The sequence below is a fragment of the Physeter macrocephalus genome, chromosome 5 (assembly GCF_002837175.3).
Source record: "Physeter macrocephalus isolate SW-GA chromosome 5, ASM283717v5, whole genome shotgun sequence".
In the NCBI taxonomy this organism is placed as follows: domain Eukaryota; kingdom Metazoa; phylum Chordata; class Mammalia; order Artiodactyla; family Physeteridae; genus Physeter; species Physeter macrocephalus.
The window spans coordinates 37,656,591-37,671,924 of record NC_041218.1 but is presented as its reverse complement, the minus strand read 5'-3'; the positions used below and the strand labels follow the sequence as shown (position 1 = coordinate 37,671,924).

The 15,334-nt window shown below is 37.9% G+C and overlaps 1 pseudogene; it reads right to left on the bottom strand.

Annotated features, from left to right (window-relative positions):
• Nucleotides 1-327: 327 nt before the first annotated feature.
• LOC102996049 (60S ribosomal protein L9-like) lies at nucleotides 328-3,284 on the bottom strand (annotated as a pseudogene).
• Between the last annotated feature and the right edge of the window lie 12,050 nt (nucleotides 3,285-15,334).

Genomic DNA, 15,334 nt, shown 5'->3' with positions numbered 1-15,334 from the left:
CCTCCCTAATTTTTTTGTTTTGTTTGGTTCTTTTTCTATCATTGAGAGTTAAAAGTATAATGCATTTATTTTCTGTCTTTCTTGTTTTCTAGTAAATGTACTTAAGAATGTACATTTCTGCTGATTATTGCTTTGGCTGCATGCCATACAGGAGAAGTGCTGTACACTCACTGATGTTTATTTTATCAGTAGTTTTAGATGTGATTTCTCCTTTGATGCAAGAATTACTTAGAAATGATTTTAAATATCTCAAAATGCCTTATTTTACCCTCCCACCTGTTTTTCAATAGATGATTTCAATTGTGCTCTTTAAATATCACAAATATTTCATTGTTTCTGTAGCTCGGCAACTCCAAGATATTGTTCATCTGCCCACTGAACTGTTCCTTTATCAGAGACAGATACCATCCAAAACCTTGCTGATACTCTTGTTTTTAACTAGCATGGTTTTTTAAATTGAAGCAGCTTCAATACAAGTTTAAAGCTGTTTCCTTCAAGAACTAACTCATCTTTCTCAGCTTGAGATATTAAACAAGTAATAACCTGGCCTTATCCCAAATTTGTGGATATATTTTTCACCCAAGCAATTTCAGATTTCAAGAAGAGAGACCATTTTCCTGAATAATGATGCTGATGGGGAAGTAAGCATACATGGACCTCACCTTATAATAAAAGACCTATGTTGCAGCCTTGATGATGTTTTGTACGTGACAACAGAGAGTGGGAATGATGCATAGCAAGTTCCTTCCTACTTCCCCACTCTTCATCAACCAGACCTTGTTCTTTTCTTTCTAAGGAGATTGAGTTCTATGCTGATGAAACTGAAGTCCTTCTGTGGTGTTCCTGTGTGGCCTTTTGTAATAAACGTGCATCCCTTCAAGTTAACTAAACTCTGTGTTCTTGGAGTTCAAGAAAAATAAAATACAGTCTTCCTAAAAGAAGCAAAATGCTAGCAAAGGGTGTCATTCTCCCATCTTTCAGGACAGGGAAGACTGCCTGGCTCCTCTGTAGTTCCTCAGGGGATGGAGGGAACAGCAGCCTTCACCCAGGGGACCAAGGATCTCCACTTGGCAAGCTTTCTCTAGAATACTCAGCCTGGTCTGCTCTTCCTCCTAAGCCTTTTCACTACTGGTCCCCAGCTGTCCCTTGGGTTCATCTCTCTCCTTCAGGACTGGCCAGAGCTGCAGCCTGCCCACACCCTCTAAGCCCAGGAGCCATTTGGCTGGAAAGTGGTGTGGCAGTTAGATTGAGGTGAGGGCCAGTGAATACGAGAGCACAGAGACCAGTTCAAACCACCACCTTCCTCTCTCAGACTTTTAAGTTTTTGCCAGTCGTAATGAGCATAAAATGGCATTTCATTGTGTTAATTTGACTTTCTTTAATGACTAGTAGGTGAGCATCTTTTTATATGACCCTTCTCTCTCTTTTTAAAATTGCTACTACCTATTCCTTCCCATTTTCCTGTTGGATTGTTTATTTTTTTCTAAATATTTGTAGTTGTTCTACATATATAAATATATATATTCTGGACTAACCCTTTGTTATTGTTGTTTCAGTTTTATTGAGATATAATTGACATACAACACTGTATGAGTTTAAGATGTATGGCATAATGACTTGACTTATATACGCTGTGAAATGGTTGCCACAGTAAATTTAATTAACATCCATCACCTCATGTAGATACAAAAAAGGAGAAAGAAAAGTATTTTTTTTCTTACATTGAGAACTATTGAATTTATTCTCTTGGCAACTTTCAAATATACCATATAGAAGTGTTAACTATAGTCATCATGTTGTACATCACATTCTGTACTTATTTAATAACTGGCAGTTTGTATCTCTTGACCACCTTCATCCAATTCCCTCATTCCCGCCCCCGTCTCTGGTAACCACAAATCTGATCTTTTTTTTTTAGATTCCATATATAAGTGAGATCATACAGTATTTGTCTTTCTCTGACTTATCTCACTTAGCTTAATGGCCTCAAGGTCCATCCATGTTGTCACAATCTTTTTTACAGCTGAATAGTATTCTATTGTATATGTATATGTGTATATATCACATATATATCATATTTTCTTTACCCATTCATCCATCAATGGACACTTAGGTTGTTTCCATGTCTTGGCTACTGTAAATAATGCTGTTATGAATACGGGGGTGCAGATATCTTTTTGAATTAGTGTTTGTTTTTTTTTTTTTTTTTTTTTTGTGGTATGCAGGCCTCCCTCTGCTGTGGCCTCTCCCGTTGCGGAGCACAGGCTCCGGACGCGCAGGCTCAGCAGCCATGGCTCACGGGCCCAGCCGCTCCGCGGCATGTGGGATCCTCCCAGACCGGGGCGCGAACCCGGTTCCCCTGCATCGGCAGGCGGACGCGCAACCGCTGCGCCACCAGGGAAGCCCTGAATTAGTGTTTTGATTCCTTCATATAAATACCCAGAGTGGGATTGCTGGATCATATGATAGTTTTTTAAGAACTTTTTTTGCAACCTCCATACTGTTCTCCATGGTGGCTGCACCAATTTCCATTCCCACAAACAGTGCACAAGGGTTCCCTTTTCTCCACATCCTCGCCAACACTTATTATCTCTTGTCTTTTTTATGGTAGCCAACCCTTTATTGTTAATGCTTCATAACTCCCAGTTGGTGGTTTATCTTCATTTTGTAGTGTCTTTTGCTGTACACAAATTTTAAATGTTAATCTAAGTAGCTTATTTTTTCCTTTTTGAAGAAGGAAATAAAATTGACTGAGGATGTTCTATAGTCTCCACTGCCTCCAATTCCTAAGAAAATGTTGAAAGGGGAATATTGATGATTCAATTCTCTGACTACAATAATAAGTAATAGGCGATGTTAATAGGAAAAAAAACCCAGGCTGTTTTAACATTTTTATACAAGAGCTTTAAAAAGCTGCTTAAATGTCAATTTGCGCTAAATTACAGGCTTTAAAAGAGGCCCGCAAAATTAACTATCAAGGTTATAAATCCCAAGAAAAAACCCAGAACTTAGGTCACATGAACGTCTGCCAGGACCTGGTAATTTTCACTTTAACCACTTTTTAGTTAACAGGAGTAATCTGTAAATGTTGGAACCTTATTATTTATAGGACAGGGTGGCTCAGTCATCTTGATAGTCAGAGCAAAGAGTTTAAGTGTGTTGTGGATCACCTTAATGTTGTAATATTAATGGGGAAGACACATATAGAAGGAACAGAGTTGAAAACAATGGATATGAAACATTAATACTCACGTTTCATCAACAGAGAAGGGAGGGCCCACCATGGTAACTGCTTTTATATGAAAACTCATTATCACATAAGGATGCAGAGTAGACTAGAAATAATAAAGATGCCAATTTTTACATTTCAAAAACAAAAGTGAATCCTTTCATACAAAAATGTTTTCATGATTATATATCTTATGGTCCCACATCCTCACCCCAAACTGCATACATAACTTGATAAAAGCAGGCACATGTTTCTAGTTGACTAATTAATTTTGAGAACTTGCTTATGACATTTTAAATAATTTAAAGCAGTGGCTTTGGCTATAATTAGCATTATTTTTTATATCAATGCATTACATTGGAAAAAACCTCAAAATAGTCAACCTCTGAACTAATAATTTAAGCAATTTATTTCTCTAATCTTTTAAAAGTGACCTCCTGCAAGCTCCTTTCCTCTTCCCAACCCTCCAGGGCAAACTAAGTCCTATGTCATGAGATGGACCCTTCTTAGAGGGCTGGTCTTTTATTGGCTCCCCTTTGGGGAGCCAGCAGGCCAGGTGCACCTAGGGTTGGTCAGCTACCTCCTGTGTTGTTTCTGGATGATGATCTGGCACCTGATTGTACATGACCTTGACCCTAGTTCCATCTTCTAACTTCTAGACTTAATCCACCCTGGACTTGGACTTGGACTTGGACTTGGACTCTGGGCAGTGCCCGGCAGCCTCAATTGTTTTGCAGGTGGTTCTTATTTCTTCCACCCTGGCATCAACCCCAAGCCAGTTCTTTAACCTGTTCTAAAAGGTGATAGGTAGCAGCTTTAAATCATTATAAAGATGTTCTTCTCTCCTAACAGTTTGTTCTTTTTAATTGGAAATGTTGACGTGTGGATGGGATTGGGGAACAGTCCCCAGTTAGTGCTCTCCGTCTCTCTTGGTGCTCTCCGTCTCTCTTGGGTAGGTTGTTTCTACCTGCTTCAATACTAGGAGCTCTTTTCCCTCAGACAATCCAGCTCTGGGGGCGTCTCAGCTTTCAAATCAAAGGCTTCATATTCTCATCCACAGTGAGGGAAGCTCCAAATTCTCCAAGCCCAAGCTACTCTCTTGGATGGGAAAAGAAAAATGCTTTCCTATGAGGACAGACAGGACTGGATGGAGTGGAGGTAGGGCACCCCGAGCAGGTTCCCTAAATGATACACAATCTAGTGAGGCTGTTGTCATAGCTGTTGCTGTTATTGCTGTTATCATTGTTAGGTTTTTCAGGTTGCACTCAGAAAACTGTTTTCTCTTCCAAACACACCTGAGCTTCCAGGGTAATGACAGTTAATACGTGTTAAGTTCTCTCTAAGGGCTTTACATGCAATACCTCCGTCTATCCTCACAGCGACCCTATGAGGGATGGTACAGGGACTACTACCATCATCCTCCCCATTTCACAGATATAGACACCAAAGTCTAGAGATGCTGAGGAGTTGCCAAGGTCACACAGGAGGTGATGCCACAGGCAGTTCAGAAGCTGTTATCAGGAGGGTCCAGGGGCTATGTTCTTACCTCCAAGACAAATGCCTTGCAGCTGCACCCAACTGCTGACTGCGTCAGAACCTCTCCTTTCTTCTGTGCCCCATGCCAGACTCTTCCTTCTCTAGGGGTGAATTCTCTCTCAGGGACTCACCTGGATTCTTTTAACTTCCCCGCTTCTGGCTCTCGTTCATCAGATGAGTGACTTGACAATGATAATGATGAGTCTTTGAACTCTGTACAGCTGAATTTGACTTGTGGTTTGGAAATTTTTTCCCCCAAGAGGTTCCTTCACTCCTATGTAAATCAGAGGATGAAAATAAGTATTTCTTGCCAAGCAATTCCAAGTTCTGGCTATAGTCTGAACCAGAAACTCTGCTACATGTAGGAATCACAATCCTAAAATGCAGTTGCTTCTCCCTCCATTCCTCTCTTCTTCCTCCTTTTCTTCCTTTCTTCCTTCCTGGAAGTTTTGTATTTTCTCCTACTCACCAGTCTACAGTGCAGAAACGTTACGTCAGGTGAACAGTAGCACACCGGTTGCATTTTTATGGTGTGAATATAGATTGGGTTCACTGAAAATACGAGTAGCCATCTTTACACTCAAATCAATCAATCTATTTATCCATCTATCTATTACCTATCTATATATATCTTATTTTCCTTGCAGAGCTGATATCCAGGAGGCATATATTGGTATGACCATAATGGTTGTGTGCAACCAGCTTCTGTCATGGTTAATTGATGTTGCATTAGTTGAAATATTTAAAATATCATTCCTGTATATGTGTACTCACAGAATTATATATCTATCTCCATTAAGATAACAAATCCATAAACTTGGAACCATATAATTTTAGATTTTAGATTTATATACTCTGAACCATCCAATGAGAAACAAACTATCAGTGGCAGCATTTGGAAATGAGAGAGTTTTCATGGCTTATCCAAGGAGACAGAACTAATAAGAGACAGAATCAAGCCTGTAACCCATATCTGTCTTGTTCCTAGTTCAATGGCACTCTGCTTTCTCTTGACAACTTCCACTGAATATCAGGGTTTAAAGAAAGATAAACATCTAGGTATATTTAGGTAAGTTGCCCTCTACCTTTTAACAGATCTCAATCATTTTTATTCTAAGCTTTGGTTTTTCTGACCTTGGTATTTTAACTACAGCTAACAACAGTGGATACAAATACTTCAGTGTAGGATATTTTCCTCTCAATGACAGTTCTCTCATCTTCCATCTCCTGCTCCCTGGCTTCTTCCTCTTTAACATTCATAGAATTCCCATTCTGTAGAAGGTGTCTTGCTAGCAAAATGTTCTCCCAGACCTGCCTGGGTCATCCTTCTGCACTTGAATTCCTATACCTAATTTTTTTCCCCATACAGAAACAGTAATTCTTTCTTTTTTTCACTTTCCCTTCCATCTAGTTCTCCTCTTTCTTTCCATTATATATTTACTTAAAAATACCGTATAATGGTTAAATTGGCTTATTTAACATTTCCTTTATCAATGCATCTTTCCTAAATTTTTTCAGTCTGTCTTTTGTGATAGATTGATTTTGAAAGACATTTGAGATACAAAATGGCAGTTTGTCCCAGGTATAACTTTTAAAAGTACATTTAAGGAAATATAATAAGATTTTGATAATAATTTTTTCACGTATATTTTCTAGTCTGATAACTGAACTGATTTCCTATGTACAACAGATTCCAGAGCCCCTAAAATCATTTAAATCTGAATGGAAGTTTTTCGTCTTGATAAATCTTATGATTTAATTCAATTTTGGTACTCTTCCCATCAGTCTTTTGTATTTTAAAATCACTATCAAAATATTTATAAAGAAACTCATTTTTCTCCTTTTCACTTGAGGAAATGGAAGATGAGCAATGCCAAGCACATAGCAACATGGGGAGAGGTATGTATTATGGAAGAAACTGTCTGGACTATAAAAAAACTTACTAAATTCTATGTGTTAGAAGGATTCTGCCACTGAAAAAGATGAAAAAGCCTCATCTCTCCTCAAGGAAGGTGGGGTCGTCAGCCTTTTGCTTCTAAACGTAAATTAAACAAGTTTAATAACGATGTTATTTAATGATGTTGTGCATCCATTTGAAACTGCAGAGCTGTGGTTATAAAGGTGTGTTTATTCATCAGGCATTTAAACTCTTATAAGATAATTTAGTAAACTCTGGACCATACAAGAGAAGTAGAGGACATAGCTCTCATACTTATGGATACTGTTTCTAGTTTGGCAGACAGCTACATTGAGCTTATTTAAACTCCTAACATAAAAATATAAACACACACAAAATCATCATATCAACAATCTTTTCACTAAGTGCCTGCAAAGTGTGAGATAATGATACTCTGTCCTCACTCTCCCCTTTTAACAACTTTGTACCTTGTACCATATAAAAGTTTATGTTTTGGTGTTGTCCAATTTATTAGACTTTTTCTTTATAGTTTCTGGGTTTTGTGTCTTGCTTAGCAGGACCTTTCCCTTACCAAGATTTTGAAACTTTTCTTTTTTTTCAAAATCTTTTGTGCTTAGATATTTAATTTTATGTTTGGTAGGGAGAAGAGATTGAATTCTCCCCTACTTTAAGGTATAGCCAGTTATTTAGGAAAGTTCATCATTTCCACACAGATATTAAACATCAACTTCATCAAGTGTTCCATTATGGAAATGGAATACCATGGAATACCATGGAGCATCTGAAGAGCAATTTCTGGACTTTCTAGTCTGGTTCATTTATCTGTGTTTGTATATCTCAATGCCAATTCCACTCTGTTTCTATTATTGGAGCTCCATAGCATATTTGAATACATGTTAGGGCAGCTCTTCTCTTATTCTTTTTATTTTCAAACATTTTTTGATACAGTTGAGTATTTTTTCTTCCAGGTGAACTTTAGAATCAGCTTGTTAAGTTACATACACAACAAAAATCCTGTTGGGAATTTGAATAAAATTATACTAGTTAAATTTATAATAATTCCCTTGGGGAAAACCATTCAAGAACAATGTGGGCCTCTGAATTTATTAAAATATAATTTTATGTCCTTCAGTTGAGTTTTGTGTACTTCATATACTTTTTGAGCATTTTTGATAGGTGTCTTCCAATATATTTTATATTTCTTTGGCTATTATAAATGGTAGTTTTTTTTACTATATTAAAATAATGGATTATTATTAGTATATCACGATGTTATAGATGTTTTTATACACCTATCTCATATCTGCCTATGTTACTAAACCTCCTAAAAAACTAACAATTTTTCAGTTGGTTTCTCTTGATTTTCTAGGTAAGCAACTGTATTTCTTTGTAAATAATGAAAATCTGATCCTTTTCTATTATTTATCTCATTTAGCTAATTATCTAATTGCATTGGGCAGGATCTCAGGTACATGGCTGAATAGTCCTGGTAAGAGTGGGCATCTTTGTCCTGTTCATGACATCAAGTGGAATTACTTCCAATGTGTTCCACTTTGGTATATTTGTTCTCTGTTTCTAGTAGATATCCTTTATGAATTAAGAAAATTTGGTATGATATTTGTTCTCTGTTTCTGGTAGATACCATTTATGAATTAAAATTTCCAACTATTCCTAGCTTGATAAGATTTTGTATTATTTTTAGTCAGTAAGAGATGTTGAACGTCATCAGTCTTGGGCTATAAAATTGATGGCTCTTCTTTTGTCAGTCTGTGTAGTGAATCACATAGATATATTAATGTTAAATTATCCTTGCATTACTGATATAAACTCTACTTTGTCAGAAAATTAGTCCATGTTTTTATTTGCAAGCAACAAAACCAACTCATGTGGGCTTCCCTGGTGGCTCAGTGGTTGAGAATCTGCCTGCTAATGCAGGGGACACAGGTTCGAGCCCTGGTCTGGGAAGATCCCACATGCCACGGAGCAACTGGGCCCGTGAGCCACAACTACTGAGCCTGCGCGTCTGGAGCTTGTGCTCGGCAACAAGAGAGGCCGCGACAGTGAGAGGCCCGCGCACCGCGATGAAGAGTGGCCCCTGCTCGCCGCAACTAGAGAAAGCCCACGCACAGAAACGAAGACCCAACACAGCCAAAAATAAATTAATTAATTAATTAAAAAAAAACTGTGCTAAAACTCAAGCCCTCTTTAAAAAAGAAATTAAAAAACCAACTCATGCTAAGTTAAGCAGAAAAGTAATTTATAGAAAGCAATCAGAGAACTCCTGGAATCTCTGAGAAGTCAAAAGAATCAGGTTACATGGTCCAGAACAAAGCCTCATACTATTTCATAGAAGTGGTCCAGCAAAGATACACTACAGAAACTGTAGAGCACAGATACCACAATTTTTATCACTTAAGCTGGTCAGCAGATACTTCCTTTGTCCCCACCATCCTTGTGCTTGGACGTAGCCTCTACTGCCCAACAGATGGATTCTGAGCAGTCTCTGCTTCTTCATGTCAGTTGCTTTCAACTCAAAGTCTGGAGTGGTGCTATCTGATGAGCAAAGCCTAGGTCATGTACCTCTTGCTTTAGCTTTGAGGGAAGCTGGGAAAGAAAATATGTGGCATGGGAAGCCTCTTTGATAGGAGATTGGGAATTCCCTGAACAAAGGACAGGTTGTCAGATACCAGGTAGCCCAGAAGAATGACTAATGTTCCTGATAGTTCTGACATATTACTTTAAAAAAAACCTGTTGGATTCTGTTAGATAATATTTTATTTAGGATTGTTACATCAGTGTTTTAAAATGAGATAAATGAGATTATTTATAGCATTCTATTTTTGAGCCATACTTATTTATTTTTGATATAAAGGTAAGCTGTTCTTATAGAATGATATGGGAAGATTTTCATGCTTTCTATACTCTGAAAGAGTTTATATAACATAGTAATTACCTGCCTTTTATAGGTTTAGTAAAACTTTTAAAACCACTTGGGAGTGGAGCCTATTTTTGGGATAGAGCTTTGACAGCTCTTGCAATTATTTTTACAGTTATTGCTATAGTCACACTGTTTTCTTCTCTTTGGTTTAGTTTGATAATCTATATTTTTAGGAGAAAATAATTTCATCTATATTTTAAAATTAATCGGTATTAGAAAATCTGTATGTTTTTATAGTATAAACAATCTCCTCTGTATTTGTAGATATATCTCTTTTCTCATTATGAATGGTATTTATTTTTTCTCATTTATTCTAAACAAAAGATTCAAAGTTGTTATCTATTTTATGGGACTTTTCAAAGTGCTATGTTTGATTTTATTGATCAATTTTACTCCTTTATGTTTTCTATTGCATTCTTTTTAATTTAACTTTATGAATTCCTTTTACTTCTGTCTCTGAAGATATTTTATTATTGTTTTTCTAGCTACCTGACCTGAGAAATTAACTTATTTACTTTTTTCCTTAAAATTATAAATTACATCAAGCAAATAGAAGAGTTTAGAGAAGGATATGTCTATATTCCTCATAAAACTTAGACAAATCAATATTTTGCCAAATTTGTTTCAGATAGTTTTTTTAAGAAATAAAATATTTCAGCCAGCAAGTCCCTTATATACCCTTCACAAGAGAAAACTACTATCCTAAGCTATCTATCATGCTTTTCTATTTACTACATTTATACATGCCCACAAGCAGCATAGAGTTTATATAAAGTTTTTAAGCTTTATATAATTGGATCATACTGTATGTATCCTTTTGCAAATTGCTTCCGCTAAACACATTATGTTTAAGATTTATCTATCAAAGTAAATGTAGCTCCAGTTTATAAATTTCGGCTACTCTATAGCTTCCTTTGATGAATGAGTCACAATTTATTTACAGTACCATGTTGATGAGTTTGAGGGAAAAAATGCTTTATCTGGAATAATACTAAAAGGAGCAAAAGAATGACTGTAGAAAAATATATTAGAGTTCAGACATTGCTATAAGAGTGCAGGCAGAACTTCAATTGGCATCATGCTTGGAAATTGACGATTTCTTTTGCTGTTTCTTTGTCAAAAGATTCAGAAATGTTTTTGTGGAATCCAAATGGAAACCACTTAGATAATGTAATTAATGGTATTAAAGTTTATTTTTCACTCAATGGTTACAAATTTTGTAAAGCCTGTTTATTTCCAGTTTAAAATTTAAAAAATAAAAATAATTTCAAAATGGTTGGATTTTCTGAGGTTAGGTAGGGATGACTTCAAGTAATACTGGTGAATCCACTCAACTTTTGTCCTTTCAGGATGTGATGAATACCGAATTTTCATCTACCTACTTTCTTAGATTTTCCTTTTTTTTCCCCCCTCTCTCTCTCTCTCATCTGTTACACTCTACCTTAACCTGAATATAGTACAGAGCTAAAATATAGAATGGCTTGATGTTCCCTGTTCTAAATTTAATACAGAATATTTCTATTTCCTCTTTAGTATAAAATTTGATGGATTTTTACTTAGGTCAGAAACCTCAATTTAAAAATGTATGTATGTGGGTCATCTGATTTAAGGATTTGAAACTAAAATAAAGCACCTGAAATTGATGGCTTGTATTGTTTCACAGAAGCCTTGTTCTATAGGGTTGACCTAAGCTGGATGGTTTGTCTGTATCATGGCATCAAACCTTTCATTAAAAAATTCTGCAATGGGGCTTCCCTGGTGGCGCAGTGGTTAAGAATCTGCCTGCCAATGTAGGGGACACGGGTTCGAGCCCTGGTCTGGGAAGATCCCACATGCCGCGGAGCAACTGGGCCCATGAGCCACAAATACTGAGCCTGCGCTTCTGGAGCCTGTGCTCCGCAACGGGAGAGGCCGTGACCGTGAGGAGGCCCGTGCACCGCAATGAAGAGTGGCCCCCTGCTCACCGCAACTGGAGAAAGCCCTTGCACAGAAACAAAGACCCAACATAGCCAAAAATAAATAAATACATAAATTAAAAAAAAAATTCTGCAATGTCTACACATCAAAATTATATATATATACACACACATGCATATTTATATATATATTTTTTAAGATTTCAAAACAACTTCTGTCCCTAGGCATTTAGGACTCAAGAAATACATACAAATTATAAAGAATGGATTATCTTTTCTTTAAACTTTAGGCATGTTATTGTAGAGCCAAAAAAAAAAGTACTAACTATATGTTGCTAATGCTGGAAGACTAAGAAATAATGGTTGACACACGGAGAATAAGAATGAGCTACAGGGGCTTTCCTGGTGGCACAGTGGTTGAGAATCTGCCTGCTAATTCAGGGGACACGGGTTCGAGCCCTGGTCTGGGAGGATCCCACATGCCACGGAGCAACTGGGCCCGTGAGCCACAACTACTGAGCCTGCGCATCTGGAGCCTGTGCTCCGCAACAAGAGAGGCCGCGACAGTGAGAGGCCCGTACACTGCGATGAAGAATGGCCCCCGCTCACCGCAACTAGAGAAAGCCCTCGCACGGAAACGAAGACCCAACACAGCAAAAATTAATTAATTAATTAATTCCTACCCCCAACATCTAAAAAAAAAATGAGCTATAGCGTTTTGAAATGTATTATCAAAATATATTTTAAATTTGAAAACAAAACTTAAAACGTTAGGCTCCAATGGAAGGGTTCAGAGAATTTGAAGAGAATCTCTGCCATTCATAAGCATTCCTCAGAGGAGATGCCAGCGAGTGAGGAAAGTGGAGAGGTGGGTTTCTCTTTACTGCCTTCTCTTGGCAGCAGAGCTAGACTTGGGAGAACTCAGGAAGATAGCCTGAAGTTCCTACTCACTTCCTTGTGACTTAAATCATAGTATTGAAGTAAACTGCTGAGACTTAAGTCATTGATGTGTTGAGTGAAAGTTTCCTCTGTGTCAGGCAGCCCCTGTGCTATCTTCTGGGTATACACTGGTGAATTGAATAGATATAGGTCCTGCCCACAAAGGGATTTCCTGTCTGAGCCATTCATTTGTTTGGATACAGCAGGAGTTTTATTTTTTTTAACCTCTTCTTTCTAGACTGGAGGCTTTTTACTGCTTTGCTTCTCTATTAAAGATCTGGAAACTGTCATTTGTCTTCTGCTTAAAAGATAAATGTGTTCTCTGTCTTCTTTAGTGGTCTTGCAGAGACAGACCCAATGAGCATAACCCAGTTAATAGCAGTAAGACCGCCAGCTGGGAATGTGCACAGTGTGAGCTCTTCCCATACCCTGGCACCAGACAGACACTGGAGGACCGATACATGTTGGAGGGCTGATATCTCATCTAGTGGGCAAAATACAGTGCCTAAGAATAATAGCAAACACTTCCATAGCACTTAATATGTTCCAGGTGTAAATAACATCAAGTGTGTATTAACCTGTTTACTCCACATCACAGCCCCATGAGGTAGATGCTAGAGTTTGCCTTTCTATCTTAATGCAGGAACGAAACAGATTCAAATAACACAGGATGCCCTCTTAATTAATCTCATTTTAGGGACGAAGAAACTGAAGCATGCAGAGGTGAGTGACTTGCCCAAGGTCACGTGGTTGGAGAACTCAAGGTTCAAATCCAAGTAGTATGGCTCTAGAATCTGTGCTCTAACCCCTGCACTACCGCCTCCCCACCAACCACCATTAGTCTTTGTTATTGAACTTCCAAAACACTTTTCACCCCAGTCTACTTATCCTGCCTTCAAGGCCTCAGAATGGTCCTGCCCTGGAATTGGCTGATGCCTTAGGAAGTACCAGGGGATTTCGAATAGGATAGTAAGGATCTCTTAACTATTAAGGAGGGTTTGTGATTGTTGCCCTGTGGCTATTGTACAGTTTATTTGGAGAAGGCAGGGGTGAGGAGGTGGAAGAGCTTTGTGACTTCTTGGCCTTTAGGGTTATTTTTCCACTGTGACAGTGGGTTGCGTGAATTTGTATCCTGAGGGCAAAATGATGGTCATGCCTTGACCTTCAGTCTTTTTGAGTGTTCTGTTTCATGATCGCTAGCTGTCCAGCTTATTGGCCTGGGTTCTGACTCCCCAGCATCACTCAAATTTTTTATCTCTTAGATTTCTTATTTCTTCCTTTATCTGATTTCTTCTACAGCAGAAATCAACCTGGGATCATGTACTCTTAAGGCATTGGATTGAGGTAGGGGGAGCCTGTGAAAACTTCTTACATTGTATATGGACTTTTATGGATATGTTCATGGATGCATTTCTTTTTTTTTTTTCTTCAAGGTGGAAAGCCTACAATGTATTAAATTCTCAGAGGAATTTCTGTGATTTTCACAACCCAATTTTATAATCTGCTCATTTTTCACCTCATGTGTATATTCAACAAGCTTCCTTAAATTCTTTTTTTGAAGGATATATGAGACAAATATATATAATCATAACTTATTTGAAGGATTCATCATTAATTCCTTGTGTCAGACAGACTCCAATGTGCTAAGGGTTGCATTAACTATGCCCAACTTTAAATTCCTCATTTATTTTCAGGAATGTTTAAAGCAATTGTGATCCAAGATTATATCAATCTGTAAGCATCTGTGGTCTACCTAATGGGTTAAGTATTTTGAAGTTTAGGATTGAGGGAAATGGTAGAAAAAGATGGGAGAGGGAACCTTGGAAGATGACCGATTTTGAAGGAGGCGGTGATATCATATCTGAAACAAAAGAAAGGGTGGAGGTAAAAGAGATATTCTAATGGATAGAAGGTGAGATGAAGAAATACACAAGTGACGGCTCAATATTTTCAGGAAAGAAAGAAGTAAGGGGAAGATTTTAGGTAAATCTGTGAAAAAAGGAGGGACTGGTCTTAGTTCTGATATGAACGTCTCATTGAGGTGAGAGGACTCAATAAAAGAGTAACAAAAAAAGTGGGGAGGTCAATTCAACAGTTCAACAAATTTTCTATGAGCATTACTGTGATAGGATACCATGTAGGCACGGGGTCACAGAAGATATAATCCCTTTTCTCATGGGTGTCACACTTAAGAGGAAAGCCACTACCAGGGCCTAGTTGAAAGCAAGTGAAAATGAAACATTAGCATAATCCCATGACAATCTTCAACAATGTTTGTTGGATTTAGGAGGAGAGGAAGTTAAGGTCTATGAAGATTCAGGTTTACTAACAACCTTATGGGACTATTCAAGGCAACATTGACCTTTGTGAACACGATATCCAGACTAGGAAAGGAGATGTGTAGACTAAGGGAAAGCACTGCTCCTGTGTGGAGGGCGTGGAATAGGTGTCCAGAAAGGTGGTGCCACCTTGAAGGGGGCCATCAAAATAGAGATCTGCTAAGTGGTAAGAGGCCCCACGGTTAAGCCCTGATGGTGGGTCACCGAGACAGTGTGGAGGGATGCAGATGAGCAAGAAGTGTTCTAAAGATGTAATAAGGGCTTACCCATGTCATAATATGATCTAAACAAACAGGAAGTACACAGAGGTGGTGGGGAGTTAGCTTCCCCGCAAATCTGAGAGAGACCAAGACATGTAAGGTCCTGCTCAAGCTTGAAAGTCTCTAAGTACAGGAAGACTGATTCTAGAATCATCTCCATTTCTATTGGTTTATTTTTTTGAGACCCTTAGTTGTCTATGAGCTGCCTTACTATGAAGATTCATTACTTTTTCTTAGCTCTTCTTTCCTCTGGCCTGTT